Source organism: Cupressus sempervirens, chromosome 6, assembly GCF_028749045.1.
Source record: "Cupressus sempervirens isolate cs-2001-9-10 chromosome 6, ASM2874904v1, whole genome shotgun sequence".
NCBI lineage: Eukaryota > Viridiplantae > Streptophyta > Pinopsida > Cupressales > Cupressaceae > Cupressus > Cupressus sempervirens.
This window is the reverse complement of record NC_143123.1, coordinates 258,602,406-258,630,202: the sequence shown is the minus strand read 5'-3', so window position 1 is coordinate 258,630,202 and position 27,797 is coordinate 258,602,406.

Sequence of the window (27,797 nt, the reverse complement as noted above, 5' to 3'; positions counted from 1 at the left end):
TTATTGTCAAATTCTAAGTTCGATAAGTTTTTATTAGTTAATTATCAATGAAGATTATTGTAAAGTGCTGATTGCCATACTGATTGAAAGATAGGTATAATTTTCAAACGGTATAACATTTTTTAAATCTAAAAGTTGCGTCACATTCTATGCTTCGCCTGGTATAAGAAAAATAAAATAAAATAAAATTTGGTAAAATTTTCTATTAGTTAAGGTGGTCAGACATGGGACTTTTTTTTAAAAAAATTTTTTGGTAGAAAATTCATATTTAATTATTTATTTAGAATAAAAATACCAAAAAATATGCGTCACATCCAAGCATGAGTCTAATTTTCATATCTTTAATTATATTTAAAAAATATTATCATTTGATTTTGATTAAGGTGGTCAGACATACACCTACTTTTTATTTTTGCCCTAAAATTTTCGTAGTACTATATTAAAATTCAAACTTTTGACTAATCAATTAGTTTTTCTCTTGATAAGGCCTAGTAGTTTAGAAACTAAATTCAATTTCCTACAGATTATTTTCTTACAACTTTTTGGTATAAAGTCCATAACCACTTCAAAATTATGTGTCAAGTTGACATAACCTTGATTTGCTAATTTTTCACTGCCACTTAAGGCCATAGTTTGGTACACCATGATCCTGCACATGCCCATGCACAATGTGGAGTACTCAAACTGACAAAGTTTCTTTGCTCACAAATTTCATCCTCTCAAATGAGAGACATAAGCTCCCAATTTATAGTGAAACCCAAAATAAATAAATGGTGTATATTAATTAGATTAAATGAGTGATCATTTTGAAATGGAACTTTCCATTTGAGAGAGAGTTAAATGATTTGTTTCCTTGTTCTTTTCCAATTTCACTCAATGTTTCCATTTTTTTATTTTTATTTTTATTTGATTTTTTTTACTCAAAAAGAGATTTTGGAGATTTTGTTAAAATGGTATATTTAAATTCAAATAATAAATATGTATAGACATTTAATTCAAATAATTAATAAATTCATTTGTCATGTAATTTTAGGAAATTTAAAGTTAATCAAAGTATTAGGAAACTTTTAATTAAATTAATTGATTTAGTGGGTTTAATAGCCAAGATGTCGATATTCATGAAATTATCATTTTTATTATTATTGTAAATTAATGATTTTCTACAATTGATATTTAAATCAAGTAGAGTCAATTAGGACTAGAAATGCCTAATAAATTAGGACTTTGTTGATCATTTGGAAGATGAGGAGCAAATTAGTTTTTGAGACCAATTTCAGAGTATTTCAAATATACAGGTACAAGGTATAATATCCATTATATTTAATAGAATATATATTTCATGATCCAATTTAGCATTATTCCTATAATTAAAAAAAATTAACTATTTATGAATTAATTGTATATCTGTGACAATTATAATTGATTATCATTAATAATAATGTTGAAGGGTCAGGGTGTCATAAAAATATAGCATCTAAATTAGTGTGGAAAAAGATAATAGTTGAAGGGCATATAACAATATCAAAACATGTTGAAGTGAACTATAGAACAATATCTTGGATGTGAATACAAGTGTAATATTAAGATTTGTTACAATGTAGATAGAAGTGAAAATTGACCTCAAAACGATTGATATTAAGGTGGTCATGGAGTACCTGATATATATAATAGAGTAGAGGAATTATTATCTTCTTATAGGGGTCTATGATATTGAAGAATAATCCATTCAAGACACCATTGTGTGGTATGGTCAAATTTGTAAATGTCAAGGTGTGATACTCCTATATTAGATATAGGATGTAACTGATAGTTGGATTCCTTAGTATGATTGCTACTTATGACACCATTATATAGAACTCTTAATTTTAAGAAGATATTATTCATCTAGAATTTGTGATTTCAATGTACATGTTGAATAATATGGATAATTACTTATTCAGGCACATCCATTTGGGCACAATTCAAATTGGGAATATAGGCTTCAAAAGGAATTTACATGATACTTTATAGATACCATGCTTACCCTCAAGGATAGGATGTTAAATTGAATCATTGATATAGGATACTTCTATGACAAGGTCAGATAAGCATACGTTCCCTTCTGAGATGAACTATTAGCAGAGTCTAGTTTCAACACTAGGATCCTAACCCATTACGTTTCAATATATGCAATAAGTGACAACCTGGTGTAAGATGTATTAGTGCAACCATTTAAACCCCGACCTATGGATGAAGCACTTAGAGACATAGGGGATATGAGACTTCTTACTAAGACATTAGCTCCATAAAGCAACAATTTCTCCTCTTCTCCATCAGGGAACCTTGGTACAACCACGTCATGCTTGTGAAATTATTATTCAATGTAAAATTTTGTTAGTCCCTTGTTCAAATTTTGCATTACTAGAGAGGAATAATCAATAGTTAATTTATAAGGGAAAGAAACCAAAAAAAATAAATGAATGATAATAATAGTAATAAAGTATATAATAATTTTAAAAAAGAAAAAAAAGAAAAGAAAAGTTGTTCTTTGCCTCATAAATTTAGGGCATGATAGCATACAATATCTTCTTAGGGAGACCATGGATACATGAAATACAAGTTGTTCCTTCAACATACCATCAATGTGTCAAATTTTTATTCCAAGGCTCTGAAGTTACTATACCTGCTAGTACTAGTTACACCTGTAACATGCTAAAAAATATTGAAAACTTTATACCTACTAATAGAGAATTTATGGATGATCATGCTAATAAGCTAAAAGAAATGGAAAAGTCACTCAAGTTGATAGAAACTAGGATGGAAAAGTATCACATTGAACCTATTCTATCTTTGACATCTCTTCCTAAGTCTCCCCACCATTATGGGAGACCATTTGAAGAAAACCTGTTGTGTTATCACCTCAAACTAAGTTCAATAGTACCTTTGTTAAAGATACTATACCTCTAGAAGAGAAAGATGAAAATAGAGCCACCATTGTGTAGATATATAAAGAGGAAATCCTAGTGGATCTCATAGAACAATCTTGTGAGATTACTTTCAAAAAGTATGGTCCAAGTCTTAAGCTCATGAAACACTTTGGTTACAAGGGAAATGATCCAATTGGACGCAACAACATTGGTTTGATTTATCCTATCAAAGAAATATCTAGAAGGTCTTGAGATACAATAAGTATAGGTTTCAAGAAGATCCCCTTTCATCTAGGGATTAATAAATTCATACCAAAATCTAAAAGTTTGTCTGAACCTGAGTCAAAAACTAAGTTAGATAATCACGAGGACAACTCTAGTGATGAGGATACTTATCCTTATCCAATTCCTTTTGATCTTGCTAAATTCTTTGTAGAACTAGATGACTTTATACCATCTATTAGTACTCTGGATATTGATAGTGATTCTTCTGACAAAACTATTGATCCTCACTATATTCAATAGGAACAATGAGAGTCTAGTCACACTATAGTTGTTGAATGCATTTTTAAAAATCAAGATGATAATGAAAGTGGAGAATGGGTTCCCATCACTGCTAGGGAATTCTATTATCTGACCCCATGTAACATAGATTCTTGAGAGTACAAATTTGATTCTCTCTCAGAGGCAACTAAAAAAAAGGCTATAGATCAAGTTCACATATATGAAAATCAACTTGAAAGAGGTGAACAATCCAGGACTCAATTAGATGAGTCTCATCCTACTAGTGTCAACGAGTCTTTGATTAATGTCATTAAAACTCAAAGGCATTCAAATACACCTTTGGAAGAAATCACTTTAGGTCTGAAATTACTTGTCCAAGTATGTGATGACTATACTATGAACACCATCGAACTCGTAACATCTCTTTCACTCACCTATCCTAAGCTCATAGATTGGAATTCCAATACATCTAGTGAAGTCCCTATGTTCTAGAATGATTATGCTCTTACTATTTAAACATTGTCTAACTAATAATGTCCTCCACAAGTGAACAAAGTATCAACATGACTGAAGCTGATATCAAATATCTTAGTCACACAATTAAAAGAAAAAGAAAAAGAAGTTCAAATGGTGACAACCACATTACGACATTCTCAAAACCCAAAATAGTAAAAATAAAAGATGTATCCAAAGGTGATATTTGATGTACTTCCTAATCATTTTTAGGAGAGATCATCAATATTGATAGAGTCAACATAGCCAATCAACTTGGGAATGGAAAAGCATCATCATATGATACACATTGCACAATGTTTATCTATAGAAGAAAAGGAGGAATTTATTGCCTACTTTCAAGTAACAAGATTAATTTTGCATGGACCTACTTAGACATAATAGGCTTGGATCTTGATCTCATAATGCAGCATTTATCTATTGCACCAAGAGTAAAATTAGTTAAATAGAAGCTTAGGAAAATGCATCCTCATGTGGTATTACTTGTTAAAATTGAACTGGAAAAGCTTCTAAAAGTTAGTTTCATCCATGCTATTGACTGTGTTGAATGGATCTCAAACATTGTTCTAGTTTCCAAACATTATAAGTCTATCTGAGTTTATATAGATTTTTGAGATCTAAACTTAGCATGTCTAAAGGATGATTTTCCACTTCCCAATATCGATATGATAGTGGATATTTCAGTAGGATATGAAATTTACTCACTCATGGATGATTTTTTATGGTTATAATAAAATTAAAATTGCACCGGAAGACTAGGAGAAAACTATTTTCACTTGCACATGGGGTACCTTCTACTGGAATGTGATGCCATTTGGTCTAAAAAATGTTTGTGCCACATCTCAAAGGGTAGTTCCAACAATCTTCCATGATATGATGCATAAGACAATGGAGGACTATGTCAATGGTACCCTAGTCAAGAGTACACAATGCAACACTCATCTTCAAGATTTGGGACCAATCCTAGATCATATGGAGAAGTTCACTCTAAGATTAAAGCCCAAGAAATGTGCATTTGGTATAACTTCTAGGAAGTTACTTGGCTATGTTATCTCTCCAAAAGGAATCAAGGTGGACCCATGAAAAGTTCAAGAAATAATGGAAATGCCACCATCCTATAGTACTAGTCAAATTAGGGGGTTGCAAGGAAGACATCAATCGATTTAAAAATTCATTCTAGAGTTGATGGATAGGTCACATCCTTTTACTACAACTCTGCATAAAGGTGTGAAATATGACTAGAACAAAGATTGTGTCTAGAGTTTAATGTAGATAAAACAATATCTTACTAATCCACTGACCCTGATGCCTCTATTTATGGGAAGCCTTTCATTTTGTATTTCTCAAAAATAGAGTCATCCCTTGGTATCTTTCTAGCCCAAGAGGACAATCATAACAAGGAATGAGCTATCTATTATCTTAGTTGCACATTGATTTCTTATGAAATGAACTATAGAATCATTGAAAAATCTTGCTTGGCAATCATCTTTGCTTCTCAAAAGTTGAGGCACTACATGCTTGCTCACACTAAGAAACTAGTTGCCAAAATTGATTCATTAAAGTACCTACTTATAGAGGTAGCTCTATCAGGGAGGTTAGCTAAATGGGTCATGATACTAAGTGAGTTTGATATTACATATATTGAAAGAAAGACTATCAAAGGAATGGCAATTATTGATCAATTAGTAGAAGTGCCAATGCAAAGTCTACTAACATTAGATATTGAATTCCTTGATGAATCTATTTTAATGCTAACACATCAGACCTAGGTGATGTTCTTTTATGGATCCTTCACACAACAAGGATCCAGTGCTAGATTCTTATTAATAACACCAGAGAAGTATTCATTGCCTAGGGCATACAAGATTATATTTCCTTGTACAAATAGTATTGTAGAACATTAAGCCTTAATCAAAGGCATGAAGATTGTAGTTAAATGGAGAGTAGATGAATTGAATATCTTTAGCAATTCATATTTGGTAATTAGCTAGGTTAATGATGTTTATTAGAAAAAGGACGAGAAGTTGATACCTTATAAACAAATGGTGGATGATTTAAAGAAATAATTTGCTCATGTCACTTTTCAACAAATTCCTCAGGTAGACAACAAGGTAGCTAATGCAATGGATACTCTTGTTTCCATGCTATAGATGCCTAAAAATAATTTTTGACATGAATTGGAGACATTACTCTACCTTGCTTATAATTCACCTAAATCCTAGATGATTTTTTCTATTGTAGTACACAATTCAACCTACTACCATCATATATATTCTTACCTACATAACCAAATCATTGCACGCAATCTAACTTGGAATGAAAAATGTCACCTAATCTAAGGTGAATCATGACATTTTATTATTGCTAATGACTTGTTTAGGAGAGGTCTTGATGGAACACTCCTTAGGTGTCTAGAACCCAATGAGTCCAAATGCACATTAATTTATGTACATGAAGGAATTTTCAAATCTCACTATAATGGATTAACACTAGCTCATAAACTTATTAGAGCTAGTTACTATTGGCCAAATATGGAGCAAGAGGCAATTAAATACACCAAGTCCTGCAAATAATGCCAACTCCATGGAAATCTTATTCATGCTCTAGCCAGGGACTAGGGAGCTAATTCCATCTATCATGCTTTGGCCATTTCAACAATGGGCCTTTGATCTAGTGGGTTAGATTCATCTATCTTCTTCAAATGGACACAAGTTCATTATCACACCTATAGAATACTTCACTAAATGGGTGGAAGTAGTCCCTCTTTCTATGAAAAATAGAAAAATTGTAGCTCTATTCATTCTTGACTTCATCAAATGTAGGTATGGTGTACCATTCTCCATCATTACTAACAATTGGGGATAGTTTAAAAAAAAGGATCTTAAAGAATTGTACTCAAGGTTCAAAATCAAGTAGCATTGGTCTTCTATTTATTACCCCCAAGGTAATGGCCAAGTAGAAGCATCCAACAAGGCTATCCTTAAGATCTTACATCATACAATCAACAAATCTAGAAGGGACTAGCACCTTTAGATTAATTGAGCTTGATGGGCTTATAGAACTAGCATTAGAACTCCAACAGGAGCAACACCATTTGCTTTGGTATATGGAGTGGATGATGTGCTTCTTATTGAGGTTAGAATTCATACTTTGAGAATCTTTGTGAAAGGCCTCATTAATGATGATGACTATAGAATATCTTGGCTTCAAGAACTAGAATTTCTAGATGAGCATCTACGAGTGGCATGTGATCATCTCTGAGCTCATCAAAAGTGTATTTCTAAATGATACAAAAAGAAAGTGAAGCCACATGACTTCTAATTGGGTGACCTCATTCTGAGGGAAAACCCTAAGAATCAACAAAGATGGATATAGAAAAGGAAATTTGAACCTAACTAGCTTGGTTCATACATAGTTGCTACAGTGTTTGGATCTGGTGCTTATCAACTTTTAACAACTAAGGGAGAATAGCTCAAGGAGCTGATCAAAACTCTCCATCTCAAAAGGTTCTTGTTGAGTTATCATTTTTTATTATGCTTAATGGTAGCAATCCTTTCAAACTCCTCTCTTGAAAAGATAATCTGTGATCAACTCCAAGGTTCTAGGTGATCTTGTGACCTACTAGAATCTTCTTAATAGAAGATAAATGTGAGTGTTCATGAGGAGACCTTTTCTAGTTCTAACCAATTTTGGATTAAAATTTCAATCTTCCTACTTATCTCAAAAAAAGTAACCACACAAAAAGAAATATATTTTTCTATTTTTCTATTTATAATGAATGCAGCTTTAACTATGCAACTATATGAATTCCTAAATTAACCAAGTGTTTGTAAAAGAACATAATGAATATAAGGTAACAAGAAATTTGAGAAAATGACATGAAAAATAATTCACTAACAAACATAAGCCATGGAAACAACACATCTACAAGCTAAGCCTTTGAAAAGATTGGTAGGTAACCAATAAAAATAGGAGCAATGCTTCCTTAATTCCATTGATGCAATTATCAATGGGAATTTAGTAACCATAACATTTTTCACTTTTTATTAAATCGCAAGACCACACAAAGTGTGCTCATGTGAGACAAAAAGATATGTAGGAACAATATGGTGATCTATTCTCCAACTAAGTACATTATTGGAATTTTCAAACATGTGGAAAACACCAAAATTAAAGGATCGCTCAATAAAAATAATGCAAAAAAACTATTGGATTGATTACACTCCATGAACATACATTCACAAAATATAACACACTCAGACAAGAATAACTACACTCTGAATGAGAGCACCAATAGCATATATTATTGCATCAAAATAATGGCCTAGAATAGATATTTGATTCCTCAATTTATATGAAAATTTCTCCTCAATTTGTGTTGAGAATGAGAGACTCCTTCATGCAAATATATGGTTAAAACTAATAAAAAATCTATTTATATACAAACTGACTCTCTAACTAGTGCTAAGTAGGACTCCAGCCTTGTTTATATCATTTAATGGATGCATGAGACTTTACATGTCTTAAAACAAAGAAAGTATGAGAAAATAAGAAGAAGAAAGCCATTAGATGATGTATGAGTCTCTAGAGGTTTGTTGGAGTTGAACTATCGTGGAAGCTTCTTCAAATGTCTTCCAAAGTTGTTCAATAATTACTTGCATAGTCATGAGTTTATTAGTGGAAGCTTCTTCAAGAGTCTCCCAAAATTGTTCAACAACTACTTGCACAATCATGAGTTTATCCCATGAATCATCTTCAAAAATTTCAAGGCAAGCATCATTGTAATGTCTCCCTACTTCCAAAATTTTCTCTTGGGCTTGATCCTTGAGCTTATGAATATCTGCATGTAATGTTTCCATTACTTTATTACCATCTGCAGTCTTCTCAATCTAATCATATATCTGATCTAACTCATCTACAGTATACACATCAATCAACATCTGATACCGCTAACCCTTTATTGATTGTAATGCTTATAGGTCTTTACCAGATACATCCATCAACCCAAAATCCTAGTTCAATATAGAAACACACTTTTCTAGATTATCCTACATGTAATGTAACAACTTAATCTTTGGACTTGTATGATTTTTACACAATTTTTTTCAAAACTTTCCTACCATTGTGGACAAGCCCTCCAAAATAGATCTAATTGTACATTCTCCTTATCCCTCCTATCGAGTGTTGCATCTAAAGTATCCTTGGGATTTTTAGGATCTAGTAGACCAACTACTTCATGAAAATAACATCTTAGGATTTCATTCTACTTTTAGAGGTTTAAAAATTTAGACTCATCCTATTCTAAGTGCCTAAACACTTCATTGATTCCTGTAGTGACTGTTAATTTAGTAGTATCCATAGTGGGTTTTCCAAGAAAGAGCTTTTTGATTTGTTAATCTTTTGGGGTTAAATCCTCAATATCTACATGTAAAGGATGGATAGCAACATGGGCAAAAAAAACCTAATTTTGATCACTCCTAATGAAGGCTAATGTTCTTAGATCACCCACAAGTGGTTCAAGTTTCTTGAGAGCTTCAATTAATTGTACAATACAACTACCTATTATTTCTAACCATCACCTCATTTCTTAACCAAATTGGAGTATCTTCCATTGGATATTTATTCTTAGATGAAGAGGGAGCTTTTACCACTAGGCCCTTTCCTTTATCACTCTTCTTCAGAGTCTTCTCCTTTTGTGAGACATCTATATCAGGCATCTATGTGTCTATTGAGTCCAAAATCCTCACCTCTATATCTTGGTAAGTTTGTTGAGGTTCTTCATATATTTTCCCCTCCACTAATACTTCATTGGTGGGTATTTGTTGTGTTTCTTCTATCTATTCAACTTGTGCCTATTCTTCATTACTTGGAGGGAGAGGAGTAACTCAACCTTTATCCAAGCAAGATAAATCTTGACTTGATGATGGTGGAATAATAAAAGGTCCTTGTGGTTGACATCATAATTGACTCCAATCTTCTTGTGGAGGTTTATTTGTTGGTGTATCCCTTATCTGATCTCCTATTAGTTCAGTGCCTATAGGTATGAAATCAAAATTTGACATCTTAAAGACATTAGCTCCTTGGTCCTCTTGCTCATCATCCATTTTTGTAACTCATCCTCCAAATTTGTAACCTAAATAGGTTGTGTAGGAATGGATGGTGGTGTTATAGTGAAGATCCTTCTCCATTCTAACTTAGTAGCCCTAAGAAGATGAGTCCTTTGACTTAAGAGAATGTTATCCTCTTTGTCTTGCTCATCCTATTCTTCTTCCTCTAGGGAAACTTTTGGGACTGATGGAAAAGGAATAACCTTTCTTATTACCTTTTGTCTCCTTGTCCTTTTAACTAGAGTTTTCATCTTTCTTTTCTTGGGAACTGATGGAGAGGCTTCTTCCTCTTGGATAGGTGGAGACACTACTTGTGCTTCTGCTTTACCTTCTTCCCCTTGTTCTGGTGGTGGTACTAGTAAATTATCCTGAATGTGGATGACTTCTACATTTTTTAGCCCTTGGCTCTCAGTTTATCTAGTTGCTTTCTCTTTGGGCTCAACTGTTTGAGGGGAATTTATTTTCCTTTTACCCTTCTATGCCCTGAAGTATGCAACTTTTCTATCAAGCTAATGCACCATTTCTAGCCTTATTGGAGACTGAGCTGTGAATGTTGGCACTGTCACCTTTGCTCCTCTACCTTTCATTAGATGAGCTATAGCTTGGAAAACTACTATTTTTAGATTAGATCTAGCTTGAATGGTCTCTTAATCCATTCCTTTAACTAGACAACGTGCCTCACCCTATGATTGATATCTATATTTTCTTCTATATAAATCTCTACATTCATGATAGGCCAATTATTTATCTTATCTCAATTATACAAGGGATCTAATACCTCTTCAATATCTTTCTACACAATCCTTAATAGGACCTTCATTTTCAAGGTACTACCTGCTAAATAGGGATTCATCCTACAATAGTCCCTTATTTTGATTTCATAGTCATCCACTGCATTCATCCAATGATCCTCTATGGAATCTTCATGTTTGAACTATTTTCCTACCAAGTACTAAACTCTACCAATGTTATCAAAAAATGAGCAAGGGGAGTTATAATCCTCCAAGGGATATTGAGCCCATTTTGACTCAAAAGTTGTGATATCTTTCTTCTATTTAAAACCAAACAAACCTATAGTGATGGGCCATACCCATGTCTTCTTATGTTGCATCCTTACTCTCTCATATGTAGACAAGAGTTGTTGTGCAATCTCTAGCAATATGAGTCTATCACACGAATACCTAGGGAGCTTCTTTAGATTTATAGTTGTACCTGATATCCTTAAATAGGTGAATGTCTTAAATTGAATGTAGTAGGTGCCTATTTCTATAATCTTTGATGTTGCCTCCTCTGACATCCTTTTTGCATAGTCTTCCTAAATCATCCATATGACTACAAAGATGAAAGCATTATTCAATATTATTTATTCCTTGCTATGATCCAAGGGCTTTTTCCTCACTAGCTGGAGGTATACTGCATAAGGCCATGCATAAGCATCTCACAAGTTTCCCCTTTTAAACAACCCTGGATAATTTGTTGCTCTTGCTACTAATAGATACACCAAATAAGATGTCATATAGAATCTTAGGTCATTTTTTACTGCCACTAGCTATTCATCTAAATTCTCACTGAGAATTGAGGCCCAACCAATGGGATTATTTGTTGTTTTGATGGTTTCAATGAAGTATACCATCTATATGTTTAATTATCTTGCTACTGGTAATCAGATGATTCTACTCAGGAGCACTATGGATGTCTAATATCATCTTTCATATAACCTCTTGTCATATCTAGTTTCCCTACTTTTTGCTCAAGAGGAGTCCTATCAATGAGATACAAGGTTTGAATGATTTTGGTGGCTTCTAGTTCATACTTTCTATACCACCTTTATGCTTGATGGTATGTCAACTTAATGTATTGATATACCCTTGGAAGATGGAAAACTTTCTTTATATTCTTAGGCTTCAGATCTAGAATGATCTCTCTAGTTATTCTTTTTACTACCCTTTCCTCTAAAACATAATTCTTTGCCCATGCCATAAGTAACTCATAAGATTGTACTAAAACCAGTGTGAAGTTGAATTTATTAACCCTGATCTTATCAGTCCAAACACCATAGGGGGCCTCTTGTTTGGATTTTTACATAGGACCATGAATGTGTTCCCATCAACATGGCCTAGCTTAGTGTCTCAGATCTTTGAATGAGCATCTTGGTGTTGACATTAAGTCAAGTTTGTTATTAGTGACAACACTTATTCAAATTCTATATGGCTACTAAGCTCATTGAATAGTCTACAATATTTTCCATGTAATTCAGTAGCCATTGAGCTTTACAATTCCTACTAAGAATTCTAGTGGTTACCAAGTGAATTTATTTAGTGTGAAATGCAATAGTTCAAATTGAGTAGAATCAGGTAGTGTGAAGTCCAACAATTCAACCCAAGCAGTTCAGTGGTTACCAAGCTTCATAGTTTCTATTGAGCTAGCAGTTCATGTGAATCAAAGTTAGTGTTAATTGAGCTATGTGATAATTAGTATTTACCAAGTGTAGTCATGGTAAAAAAGTAACTCAGTTTCTACCAAGTTACATAGTATCTACTGAGTCACCAATGCAGACTAATTTTGAGACTACTTTGAGATGATTAATATGGACCAAGCTTCTACTTCTACCAAATGCATGATGATGCCAAGCAGTGATAGTGGACGCTGTGTATCATAACTTCACCAAGTTAGTCTTTAGAACCTAAGTGTCTTCATTTGAGCCAACTTTGTAGTATTGGTGTTAACTTGTATATTGGCTGACTTTGCAATTTTGGAAATTGGATTGATATATATGTAATGTATTGTATCATATCTAAGTGTGAGAGAAAGAAAGAAAGCATGAAATGATAAAAGAGTAAGAAGGATGAATGTATGAAATAAAAGCATGCAAAAGTGAATCAGCAACAAAGTGTATTGTAAGGCCATATCAGTAAAGGAGCAGTAAAGTCATATCGATCACATAAAGGTGATCAGTACATCAGAGAATCTCTATCGACAAATTAGTTGTAAGTCAAAGATCCAATATTTCATCCCAACAAGTGAACTAGTCCAAATCCTCTAACAAGGTAGACTTAACAGTCTTTTGTAAAATCTCTTTACCGAATGCATACTTCATTGTATGTTTGTAAAACCTCTAACTAGGTGGACCTAGTAGTCCTAATTGCTCGTAATAGGGTAGATCATCAGAAGTGATTATTGTAAGCCTTAGTAGGCCTACTTTATGCTATAGTATTGAAGTTTTGTAGGTATTATCCCCACCCCTATTTTACTTTCTATTTGGAAGGTTTCTGGGTCACCAAATTATTGTGTTCAAGTGTTATGGTTGTTTATGTTTTTAGTTTCTCATGCATGCAGTTAGATCTGATTTAATGAACTAAATGGTAATTGGATGATTACAATTAAGATCTAAATTTGGTTATTTTTTTGAGGTTAATGATTCACCCCTCCCCTCTCAGTAACCTAGCATAGTCTTGAATATTTCCAACAACTTGTATCAGAGTTTTGTGGTTCTCAGGATAAAGCTTGATAGCTTGAGAAAAGATCAAGGAAGATGGAGATATTTAAATTTGATAAGGCAATTAACAATGAAAAGCTAGATCTAGAAATAACCATTGCACAACTCAAGAAAGCTAAGGAGCAAATTTTCCAATCCTTGAAAAGAAGGAAGGAACTTGCAAATTAAATAATGATCATTAGTACATTGAATCAAAGATTGAAGAGCTTTTTCCTTCAAGTAGTTTAGATGAAGCAAATGATGCAATCAAAAAACTCTTAGAGAAGGATGGTTTCCTACAAGAAGAAATAAGAAAGCTCAAAAGAGAACAAGAAATTTAGTCAGTAAGGCTATGTGAAATCTTGGAACAAAAGAACAAGATGAAAGAAGAAATGGATGAAAGAAACAATGAGATCCAAAACCAATCCCTTCAACATGTAGATCTTACAGATCAAATCTTTGATGCAAATGAGGAAATCATGAGCCAAAGATAGATCAATAAAAGATTAAGAAATGATCTAAATTTGAAAAGAAAAATCAATGAAAGAATAAGAAGTGAGTTGATATCTGAAAAGAAAATCAATGAAAGATTGAAAAATGACCTAAACACTGAAAAACAAATCAATGAGAGAATGATGAAATCCCAAGTATACATGAATCAATTGAATCAACTAAATGAATAGAATCTCTATAGACAAAAAGGTAAAGTAGGAATTGGATACAAAGAAGAAGGTGAATCCTCCAAACAAGGTGCTCAAAGGAATCAAAGACCTAATTGTAATAATTATGGTAAGATAGGTCATACATCAAACAAATGTTGGAGTAATGGTAAATAAAAATTCAATGGTAAATGTTCCAATTGCAATCAGAATGGTCACAAGGCTAATGAATATAAAGAGAAACCAAAATTTGAAGGCAAGTGTCACAGATGCAAGAAACAAGGTCACAAGGCATTGGACTGTAGAACCAAGTCATTCAGTCTAGTAGAGAAAATTGTGAAAAGAATATTTGGTTGGGACTATAAAAATTGGTGTAGATGTTATTACTATGGAGAGTATGAACACATTGTCATGAACAATGTTAAACATCACACAAGGAAGAGAGATACCACCATAAGATGTTTCACTTGTATAGAACTTGGTCACCTAGCCAAGAATTGCATGAATATAGGTAGAATTGAAGATGAAAATAAAGCAAAAGTAGACAACATCAGAATAAAATGAGGTAGCAATGGATTCCTAAATCCATTGAAGAAGCTAGTCCAAGAAATAATGGTCATGTCACTCAAGAAGTGGGTGACTCTATTTCCAACTAAGTTATTAAGAACTAGAACTGTGTTATCATGATCACATCCAAACAATTCCAAAATTGAAAGGAAGAAAAGATTCAAATGAGTATTCAAGATACAAAAGGATCACAGATGATTAGTATTGTTTATCACCAAGTTACCTTCTCTACCGAGTAAGGTTAGGTCATGGACTCTACCAAGCAAGGTTGGGAGTAACTAGTCACACATGTTTGATTATCGAGTTATGAAGCATTCACTGAGCAATTTGAATAGATAGTGGATAATAGCTTGTCACACATAATGATTTCATCATAGCTACCTTCATACCAAGCATTAATGGTGAAGTGTTATAAAAAAGAGATCAAATTCATTTTCTTTTTCATCGAGAATTTTAAGTGTTATTACAATCAAGTGAATTGCGGAGCAATCAAGTGACTTCGAGTAGAATTTGCAATAAAGTTTTTCAAATTTTTCCATAACCTACCAAGTAGCCATGGTAAGATCAAGCATCAGTAACAAGGCAAAGAAAGGGTCATAAATGTTGGTCCAAGGAGTCAAATGGAAACCACCAAATTTCAAACTTGTGCCAGCAATTGTTGAAACCCTCGATCCAAACAGAGCACAATCATATATCCCTCCTAATGTACTACTCATTAAAAATATCCAAACTCATTTTAAGTGTGAAATTCAAGAAATTGGAACCCTAGAGATGGATGATGCCCTAGGGGAATTATGTGTGAATGGTGTTCTTAAAATTGAGCATAAGCACTTGGAAGATAAGGGTTTAACCCACATTCCCCACCTGCCTCAAAGTTTCCAAATCAAATGGATTAGATACATCCTAAGTTGAGTTCACAATGGTTAGTTATGGCTTGAGCAACTAGTTTTGATCACTAAGAAGTAATTCATTGTATCACCAACCTTCCCATGCTCTCAAAAGCCAAAACTACTAAAACCTTAGGTCAGGTGGAGTTAGAGAAGAATTCCCTAGTTGAGTGGGATGATAGAGGCATGAAGATTAGTAGTGTAACTAATGTAGAATTGAAATTTGGCATACATGTGATAGCTCACAAGATCTACAGTTCTAGTCATCTAAATAGTTTGTCATGTGAAGTAGTAGACTTGGCATTCAAGGATGTAAAGAACAATCTATCATATGATTTTGCAGATTTTTTGTTGAAATAGTTTAACAAACACATGAAAAGTATAAGGACATCCAAGAAAAATCCTTGTAAATTCAATTCTTTGTTGAAATGTGTTTATTTTTCTATGTTCAAATATTTTTCTTTTCAAAAATCATGGTAGTATGGAGAAAGGATGTGCCAGTTTTGTACCAGATTAATGAGTATATTGTAGAAATGGGTGAGAATTTTGTTAACATAATGGATAATTAATTTGATGTATTACAAGGAGAAATGAATAACATATTTAGGATTCCTAGAAAACTGGTTGAAGATTACAAAGATAATGTTTATTTCATGGTAGACAGTGACAAAGTCTACATTCAAGCAGTGAAACCTAGAGTTGTATGGGTAAAAACTCTTCCCTATGAGATGAACATTGATAAAGAAAAGGAAATAATTGAGGCCTTGATAAATGAACCTATTTATCCAAGGGCACCACACTTTGGAACATATAATGAGGCCAAGGCAAGAATAGAGCTTGAAATCAAGCTTCCATAGGCAGTTTATAAAGGAAAGAGGAAAATAGAAAAACTCAAAACCAACACACCTCTTATGTTGATTGAGGGTAAGGGAGAAGATAATGATGAAGCAAAGGATGTAGAAGAGTTAGAAAAGGAAGAAGATCTAGTGAAGAAGAAAGGCAAGGTGATAATCACCAAGCCACCCAAGCCATCCACTACAGTGTTCACCAGGAGATCCAGAAAGAAAGGAAATGAAGTTGTGTTTAGCAAGCCTCCTCCCACCTTCTAGGAAAAATTGAAACAATTGGAAGAAGGTGAAGGCATAACCAATTTTAAATCATTAAAGTATGAGACCAGGATAGAGGTTGAAGGATTGGTGCTAACCAATATGGGAAAATGGAAGTATTCCCCTAATCAAATAGCATCCCAGATCTCTAATGATTATTAGAGAAATTAAAGCCAAGATGGGACTTAGCTATGCAAATATCAAAAGATATCTATGAAAAAACCCTGAGGTAGTTGTTACTGAGCATCACAAATGTTGAGGTAAAAGAGTCTATGAAGAAAAATGAAGACAAGATGACTCTTAGATTTTAATACTTATTTAATTTTTTTAAAGGATATAGAGCATGTAGTCAGGAATGCCATAGGTATATGGAAGAATGTTTATCACTTTCATAAACAAAGTGACTTCCTAGTAGAAGTCAAGGATGATGATAGTGATGATGAGGAAGAAGAAACATACTATGAGCTAACACATTTTGATAATGAAGAAGTTGAAGAAGATAAAGTAGAAGAAGCTATCGAGGAAGAAAAAGAAGATGATGAGGAGATTGATCTTATGAAGATAGCAGCCATAGTCATTGCCTCACTTCCTCACTCTCCAAGCAAATCAATAGCTACATCAAGTTCAGAGATAGTTTCAACAAGTTTGATTGTGACCATAGTAGATACATCAAATGTCCAATCACTCTTCACTCCCTCATAGCTCAACACATCACTAATAGAAGTGTCAACCACTTCATCTACTAAGTTGAGCCTCCCTCTTCTTCAACTCTCAAGTTAGCATCATCAACAATGAGTATAGTATGCTCTACAATTTTGTGTTCTTTAGCAGTAGATACTTCAGTTTCGAGTTCTACAATTTTGGATTTTACAGTTTTGTCTTCTATAGCTTTGGATACTTCTTTAAGTACTTTAGTTTTGGATTCAATAAGAATACTAGTCAATATTCCATCTGTTGGTACTATATTAGTTTTCACAACTAGTCCTATATCTCTACTATTGTTTCCATTCCAAATTCTAAGGCATTAAGTACAAAGGCAGTTGACCCTAAGGCTCAACTAAGTACAAGATTTTTGAGAGGAAAGGAGATAGAGGAGGATATTGACCTAGATGAGGAGATTGAGATTCCAAAATGGGATTTTGATAATGCCACTATAGATCAAATGCAAATAGCTGGTCAGCTGCTTCAAAAGAAGGCAAAATAGAAGAAATTGAGAGAGGAAAGAGACAAAGAATATAAAATAATAGAAGATGCTAAGAATATTTTGACTGAGGTGATAAGTGTTGAAGTTGATACTTCTCAACACATTTTGTTTCAATTAGAAGAGATAGTCTAGAATTTTAATGGGGACTCCAATGGTCAAGAAAAATTGATTGAGAAAGTAGAGAAGAAATTTGATAAAAAAGTGCTTGAGCACATTGTTCAATAAATTGTCATTCAACAACTAGAGCTTTCCTCAATTTTGACCAATCTTGAAAACCCTTGCACAAATGTAACATCACTTTTTAGAAAATTAGGAAATGTTACCAAGTTCACAAAGGAAATAAAGATCAAATTGATAAATATTGATGAAGATCTAAAAGCTAGTGCACAACAATTGCAACTTTACCCTAGTTCAAGCTCTACACATCATATGAAAATCAAATTCTTATCAGATATGCAGGTAGAGTTGTTGAGAGAAGAAGCAAGGATCCCGTCTTCACTGATAAATGTTCAAAATATGATCCTTCCCATTATGGACACAATGTAGAAGCACATTGTTTACTCAAAAACATTGATCCATGAAAACAACTTCTCCATTGTAGATCACATGATAGAACTCTTTGCAGAAGTCCAAATTACTCTACATACATGCAAAGTTTTGGAAGAAAATTGGTATAAGACTTTAGCACTCATACTTAAGGTACATTCTAGTTTTATTTCTTATATTGGTGTCTTTGTGTAAATACATTTTGAATAAATATTTGGCATTATTATTAAAAGGGGGGAGAGACAGTATGTATATATGGGAGAGGCACTTAGTATGCTATATATGGGGTGAGACAATAAAAGAAAGATTGCCATATATAATGAGAGATACTTGTTATACTATGTATATTGTATGGGGGAGAATCATGCAAAGGAAAGGAAAGTATAGAATTTGTAGACATAGTATATTGTATATGCTTACAAAGACAAATTTTGAAAAATCTCAAAAATAGTATACCACATTGAGCCAGTATCACATTGTGTGTATATAAGTTTTGATTGATAAGTGTTTTTGTCACTAATGCCAAAGGGGGAGATTGTTGACATTAAGTCAAGTTTGTTATTAGTGACAACACTTATTTAGATTCTGTATGGCTTACAAGATCATTGAATAGTCTATAGTGTTTGCCATGTAATTTAGTAGCCACCAAGCTTTACAGTTCCTATTGAGCATTTTAGTAGTTACCAAGTGAATTCAGTTAGTGTGAAGTGCAACAATTCAAATCGAGTAGAATCAGGTAATATGAAGTCCAACAGTTTAACTTGAGTAGTTTATTGGTTACCAAGCTTCACAATTTCTACTGAGATAGTAGTTCATGTGAAGAGAAGTTAGTATTAACTAAGCTATGTGATAATTAGTGTTTACTAAGTGTAGCCATGGTAAACAAGTAACTCATTTTCTACCAAGTTACACAGTATCTACCGAGTCACTATTGCAGACTGGGTTCAAGACTACTTTGAGATGATTACTATGGATTAAACTTCTACATCTACCAAATGCATGATGATGGCAAGCAGTGACAGTGGACGTCGTGTATTAGAATTTCACCAAGTCAGTCTTTAGAACCCAAATGTCTTCATTTGAGTTGACTTTGTAACATCGGTGTTAACTTGTATATTGATTGACTTTGTAATTTTGTAAATTTGATTGATATATATGTAATGTATTGTATCATATCTAAGTGTGAGAGAAAGAAAGCAAGCATGAAATGATGAAAGAGTAAGAAGGATGAATGTATGAAATAAAAGCATGTGAATATAAATCAGCAACAAAGAGTATTGTAAGGTCATATCAGCAAAGGAGCAACAAAGTCATATCTATCACATAAAGGTGATTAGTACTTCAAAGAATCTCTATCAACAAATCAGTTGTAATTCAAAGATCTATTGTTTCATCCTATCTAGTGAACCAATCCAAATCCTCTAACAAGGTAGACTTAACAATCTTTTGTCAAATCTCTTTACTGAGTGCATACTTCATTGTATTTTTATAAAACCTCTAACAAGGTGGACCTAGGAGTCCTAATTGCTCCTAATATGGTAGATCATTAGAAGTGATCATTGTAAGCCTTAACAAGCCAACTTTATGCTACAATATTGAAGTTTTGTGGTTATCATCCCCACCCCAGTTTTACTTTCTATTTGGAAGGTTTCTGAGTCACCAAATTATTGTGTTCAAGTGTTAGGGTTGTTTATTTTTTTAGTTTCTCATGCATGTAGTTAGATCTAATTTAATGAATTAAATGGTAATTGGATGATTACAATTAAGATCTAAATCTGGTAAAGTTTTTGAGGTTACTTATTCACCCCTCCCCTCCTAGTAACCTAGCACAGTCTTGAATATTTCCAACACTTCGAAGCATGATTTTGATTGAACACCTTGAAATTTGAATACCACCAATTTTGGAGCCATCTTTATAGTGAGGGAGGATGAGGAGGAAGCCATTTTATCTACCCAAAATAGACATCCATTGGTTCGCAAGGTTGAAAATTTAATTCAAACAAACCTTAGATACTAAAAAAATGACCCAAAATCCCTAAATCTTATTAAAACACATAAAAACCCACTTTATGCCTCTAATGGACAAAATATTGGTGGACCTTGCACAACTTAAGGGTGTGCTAGGTGTGCCTTTCCCCTTTAGCACATGTTCAACACTAAGGGTGTGTACCTAGCACACCTTGAGGGGTGCACTATGTGTGTACCCTTACTATGTGTAAAGTAGTTGAAGGTTGAAAAGAGGGTGTCCACATAGTGCACCTTGTGGGGTGTGCTATGTGTAGACCCTTACAGTGTTTATGGATAAAAGTTTGTATTTGAAAGGTGTGAATGTGCGCACCTTAGATACACCTTTCACTTAGATGATTGCTTTTTAAAAAAGAGTTTTTGTTAAGCTTTTGTGAAAAAAGGTGCAAATCTTGTGCACCTCAGATAGGTGTGCGAGGTGTGTACCTTTTCCTCTTAATGTTTTGCTTAATGTTTTTTGTGTGTAGGTTCTTTTAAGAGGAAGTGCACCTCACAAAGTGTGGAGGTGCACTCGTTGAAGTGCATAAGGTGAAAGTGAAGTGAGAAAGAGAGGTAGGGTCTCAAGCTTTATAGGCTCAGGATGGAGTGCACCTCTAGAGGTGTGCATCTGTGCATGTGTGTAGGTGTACACTTTCAAAGGGAAGTGATCCCTAGTAGTGGACTTAGTACACTAGTGCACCTTGAGGGGTGCGTTAGTGCACCTCTTCTATAAAAAAATAATTTTCACTATAAAATCTTAACTTCTAGCAAATGGGTTTTTCTAGTAGAGGGCCAAACTAGGCTTATACACTAGGTAGAGCCCTGAAAAAGACTTAGACCCCAAAATAGGGGTCTATGAAAAAGAAAATTATGCTAGGGACTCCCCATTTCTAAGAGAAATGGGGCATGCATTGTGAAACCACAACAAATGGTCTTGATAAAAAGGGAAGAAATGACAAAAGCATTTCTACATCAGCAAACATTCCTCTAATATGTGCCAAACACCAACTGAATCCTAAATACTCCAAGCATATTTCAAGTCACTTCATAGAGAAAACCTCAAAATCTCAAATCTCCAAGTTTAATGTGTATTCAGTGTATCCATTTTCTTCAACATCTCGGAATGCAATCTATCAAAAACTTCCAACAACTTGGAAATAGTCTTCCACCCCATTGGTCAATTCATTTTGAATCCTCATGAAAGTTATTTATCAATAAATTATATGATTAGATGAGAGAATCAATCCTTGTCACTTTTTATTTGAAGTCCTGGGTTATATTTTGAATATTTTGTTCACATAGCTTACATGTCACCATTTGATTCTTTGATGAAGCAATTGTTTTGATACTAGATAGCCTATTTAGATTGTGTATCCCTATAATTAGATTACCTTTCTCAAACTTTGTATAATCCTTCATTCTTAACAACATTATTCCTTTTCTATTTTCTTTTTGTACCCTGACCATGCTTAGACTGTATGGCCAAGACATTGGTATTATTTCTCAAATTCAATATTTAGTTAATATCCCTTGCATTCCTCTTTTAAGAACTTTATTGAAACTCTCACATCAAATAATGACCTTAAAAATTCCTTCAAGAAGACCCTTTTGTTAGAATTAGTAGGCTTTGGACAATGCCTTGCTACCATTAACCTTAGTTTGAAAACACCTAAGATAATCAATCTTTAAATTTGTAAAGTGATGAAAACTTGTTGATATGTAATTCTAAATTCAAGACTAAAAGTCCTCTATTACTACAAGTACCATCCATTCCTTAGTTGGTATAAGAAACAACATCATTAAAATGTCTTGACAAAGAAATACCTCTTCCCAAAAGTCAAAAATAAAAAATGATTTAAATAAGATACATCAAGATAAAATCTTGAGTGCACCTAACCTTGAGACTAACACAACTTTGAAAGAAAACACACAACTAAAAGAAAACACACAACTAAATATAAACATACTTTCAAAAATAAACACACTTGCAAAAAAGGATTTATTTTTTTAAATACTTTTAGGCCTTAAAGTAATGTTTTAGGAATTGCCCATTGACTAGCAACAGAGCCAATTCCCCATGTAAGGAGCTCAACCTAAAATTATTTTCTACCAAAATTTCCACACTTTGATAATGACTAATTCACAAGCATTGAAGCTTAGTGTGGTTTCTTGGCTTTTCTTTTGCCTTGTCCCGTAGTAGAACAAGGTTGGATATTCTAAAAGATATTATTGTGGCCCTCCTTTTGAACCACCTCTTAACGACAGCCTGATGTTTCACCATATGCTCCAATGAAGTTGTCTATTTCTCATTCATCTCCAAGAGATTCATCAATTTGATCTAAACCCTATTAGAATTTTTAATGTACCCACTCTTGAATTTCAAAATAGGAATCCTAATGTTAAGTGGGAATATTAGCTCTTGTCCATAGATGAGAAAATATGGAGATGTTCCCAAAGCATTCTTGACCCTAACTTGATCTATCCATAGCGTATATTTGAGTTGAGTATGCCAATATTTAGAATTTTCCTTCAATAAATGTCTTATTACCATGATCAAGTTCTTATTTGTAGATTTGGCCACACTATTTCCTTGTGGATAATAATTTGAAGAAAACTTGATTATAACCTAATTTTCTAGTGCCCATTAAGTAAGGAATATTGATGCAAAATTTTATCCATTAGTGTACACTAGAAAGAATGGTATTCCGAATCTAGTAACAATCTATTCTTCCAAGAAGTCTCTGACCACCTTTGTTGTAAATTTTTTGAAAGTCTCAGCTTTCACCCAGTGCATGCAATAATCAATAGCTATCAAAACAAAAGTGTGTCCAGTTGACGATGGTGGGTTTACTGAACCAATAAAATCTAGCCCTCACTTTTTAAAAGGGTGTACCTCAAACACTATTTGTAATGGCATTCCATGATGTCTTTCACTGTTAGCACTATTTTGACAAATGTGGAAAGCACACACATGTTTAAAAGTATCTTTGAAGATCGTAGGCTAGGAATCACTTGATCTTAAAATCATATGGGTCGTAACCTCTACTGAACCATACTTTGTACCATACCTATCATGAAATTTTTCCAAAACTTCTTTTACTTCTCTGCGTCCCAAGCACTTTAGATAAATCCCTTCATAGTTCATTTTGTATAATTTCCTATCATGCAACATGTAGGATTCACACTTCAGTTTGAGTCCCCTACAGTATGAACTATTCATCCAATTAGGATAGTGATTTTCTAGAAGATAGTAAACAATATCTCGGTACCAAACATCCACTATTATAACTTGGTTAATATCAACTTTAGATACTATAATCTTCTTCTGATCTTCCACCTCTATTTCACCATCAAATCTTAATTTCTTCTCATCTTAATCTGGGTATTAGCTATCACTCTTGATAACCCTTTCTCTCTTACCAAATTCATGGTTTGAATCTCTAAATGAAATTCTTAAAGGATTGCCATCCATTTTCCTTGCCTTTCACCCAGTTTATTTTACATTAGTAATGTCTTAACCACATAATCAAGCACAATTGCATATACCTTGCTTTTGAGTATATAATGACAGAATTTCTTTACTACTTTGATCAAAGAAAAGGATTTTTCATTGAGGTTAGAATAATTTAACTTGACATTTTTCAGAGGGAAACTCATAAAAGAAATGGGTCTTTCATCTTCCCAAAGAAAGACTTAAGTTCTTTTTGATTGTGAGGAGGTGACAACTTTAGAATGGCTTCAATTCTATCAGGGTCAATGGAGATTCTAACTTCAAAATTGATGTGGCCAAGGAGCTTTCCTTAGTAACCCCAAATGAACACTTCTTGGGATTAAGTGATATGCCATATTTATGACATCTATTGAATACCTATCTTAAATTAAAAAATGTGAGTGCTTCCATTCTTTGAAAATACATTTAAGTCATCCATGTACATGACTATACACTTGCTTATTAATCCCTTAAAATCTTCATCCATGGCTCATTGAAATGTAGCCCCTGCATTAATCAGCATAAAAGGAATTCTTTTGTAAGAAAAAGTTCCCCATTTGGTTGTGAAGGCTATCTTTAGCCTATCTTCTTCCTCAACCATTACTTGATTATATCTCAAAAATCCATCCAAGAAAGACATCATCTTGGAACCATTGACAATTTGCAGAACTTCATATAGTGAGGGAAAAGGGTAGTTATCCTTCTGAGATGCTAGGTTCAAATTATAGAAATCCACACAAAGATTATCTCTCCATTCTTTTTCTACACAGGAACTGAGTTAGCCACCCATGTAGAATGGTGAATGGGAAAGATGATCTTGGCATCAAGCATCTTCTTAACTTCCTTCATTATCAATGGTCCAATGATAGGATTAATAGGTCTTTTTCTTTGTCAAAAAAGCTTGGCATCTAGCTTTAATAGATTTTCATGCATAATGATTTTAGGATCATATGTTTTTAGCTCTTCATAGCTCCAAGAAATGGCATCCTTGTATTTTGTAAGCAATTTGAGCATATCTTCCCTTTCTTGAGAATTGCACACCTTTCCAACCCTTACCATTTTAGGATCTTCATTAGTACCCAAATTATATGAATCGCATTCCTTGATCCCCTTTTCTTTGACCATTCTTTTGTTAAGCATTGATTCATCACGATAAAAAATGCACTTCAACTCAACAATCTCCATAGGGATAGTGTTGGGCTTCAAGTTCAAGATCCCATCTTCATCTTCAAGTTCATCATCCTTAGGTTTGTCATGTAGAGTTTCATCAATCTCTTTCCCTTTAAAGTGATCATTGCACATGATAAATTTGAGAATATGTTGATCATCTTGAAAAACTTGGAAGTTCATAATATTGTCTGGGATAGATAGGGCAGCCACCAATTCTACTGAAAATATTTTCAATTTGTTCTCTCAACTAGCTATAATGCACTAGATAAAATGGCAAGGGCATCTATTACCATGATTTTCCTCCTTGGAATGGACTTTATGTTCAAAGCTTCAAAATCATCCATTAGATCCCATACTTTTTTTGTAAGAAAGCAACCTCCTATCATTGCAAGAGTATACTGATTTCACCTATCTTATAACTAAATAGGAATCTCCCTCAATTATGAGAGATGCAATTCCTTTCTCCAGTGTGAAAATAAGTCCTTAGATTAATGCTTTGTACTCTATAGCATTATTAGTACATCTAAACTATAATTGATATGCTGCTTAAAAAGACCTACCTTTTGGGTTGATTAACTCAATATCTATGCCTGCTCCCAATTTACATTTGGAATTGTGGAAGTGGAGTTTCTAGATCGGATCTTCTTTGGCCTTCCTACATTTATGCTTATTCATCCTTAACTTTTCCTTTACTTGAACCTGAAAGGATTATTTCTTGGGGATCCACAGTAATCTCTTGTGGGGTGGACTTGATGATTTTCCATTGTTACTCCTCGATATAGGAAGTGTATGTTTGTCTTGAATTTCCCCAATTAATTCTATAAATTTACCATTTTGGATTTAGGATGAAGACTACTAAAGTCCAAGATTGATCCTTTATGTATTGTCTCCTTCTTTGGACTTTGATCATTCCTGGTGGAGAAGAAGACAAACCTCTACCATCTAAAGAGGTATCACTATATGATACATTTAGATCTTCAATTTCTTCTTCAACTTTTTCCACAGATTCAAATATATTTGTAGAATTTTGACTTTATATGGGATCATCTTTTGGGACTTGGTTGTTCTTTATTTGCATTATCTATGTTAATACCTTAGCAACTGCTTCTTGGCAATGTGAACATTTGAACTCTAAATGACTAACTTTATGCATTCTACAAAACCCTAGGAGAAGTAGAATACTAGGGTTAGCTTCTTCTCCTAGACATTGTAATTTGGCCACCATGTTATCTATTAATTGTGTTATGATCTCTTGCTTTGGGATTGGAATCATGGATCTTCCATCTTGATCATCTAATATTTTAGTTGAAGTTGTATCAAAAGCCATTACTTTGTAAGAACCTAAATCTGATTGTAAGAATGCAACCTTATTTGGTGCATTGTATTCTATAATCATTTTTTTTAACATTAGGTTTACATCTATCTTGATCTAATTATTCAACCCTTTCCATGGTAACCACAATTGAGTAAAATCCGTAGAAAACTATTCTCTTAGGAATTTTGTCCATTCTCTACTTAGTAGCAATCCATATCTTTCAAGAATCTCAACCGCATGTATGTCAATGATGTCTTGAATTTGGGGGTCAACTATCAGTTGTATCCAAACATCTTTCAACACACCAATGACTTTTACTTCCATTTTATCCAATTGTATCACTATTCAATTAGAGGGCTGAGGAGTGACTCCCAACCTTTGTGCTATCAAAAGTGGCATAACATTACAAGAAGCTCTTGAATAGATTAGGCAATTATGAATATTATTACCATATATACTAACGTTAAGAAAAAATGGAGGCACCTCAACCTTTTCTTTAAACATAGTTGGCATGGCCTCCAAAGCATTGACTTTTTGATATATTATCTTTTGAAGAACACTATTCATATTATGGGGTGCCTTTATATGATCAAGAGTTTTCATTAGTGCTTCTCATTGTTGAGGACAATTTTGTTGGCCTTTGTTTGTTTCAAATCTTCCACCACACTATACTTTTCAGTAGACTAGGTTGGATTTTTCAAAATCATAGGCACATTTTCTTGATTCTAATTTTGTTGTCCTCCATATGGGTGTCTAATTGGTACTAGATTATTACTTTCTCTTGGATCAGGAGGAGTTTTTTTTAATTCTAGAGGAGTCCCATCTATCATAGGTTCTTTTTGACTTCTTAGATTGTAAGTATTCTAGTTCTCATTTTGAAAAGAAAGCATCTCTTCAGGTTAAATATTTGGTTCCTAAATGAATGGAAAAGAGAATTCTTTGTTGGTTGGTTATTCCATTGTTGTGTTTTGTGTAGAATCATAGGATTCTAGTAGCATAGCATTAAATCACATAGGAGGCCCATTATCATCTACTTGTGAATTTTGATTCAATTCTTGATTTCCATTGTAATATAAACCATCATTTTAAGGTATGTTTTGACTAATTTCGTATTGATTAATGTCCACATACTGAGCATTATTGTTATTTTTATCTTTAGGAATGCTTCCATTATTTAGACTAGTTTTCCATTTTTAATTCTATCTTTCAAAACCATTGTTGCAATCAGGAGGATTGAAATTTCTTCCTCCATTATTATTTTTTACGTTGTTGTATCTAGCATTGTTGTTTCCACTAAAATTCCTATTGTAGTTTTGACTATAATTATTGTTTTTTTAAGGACCA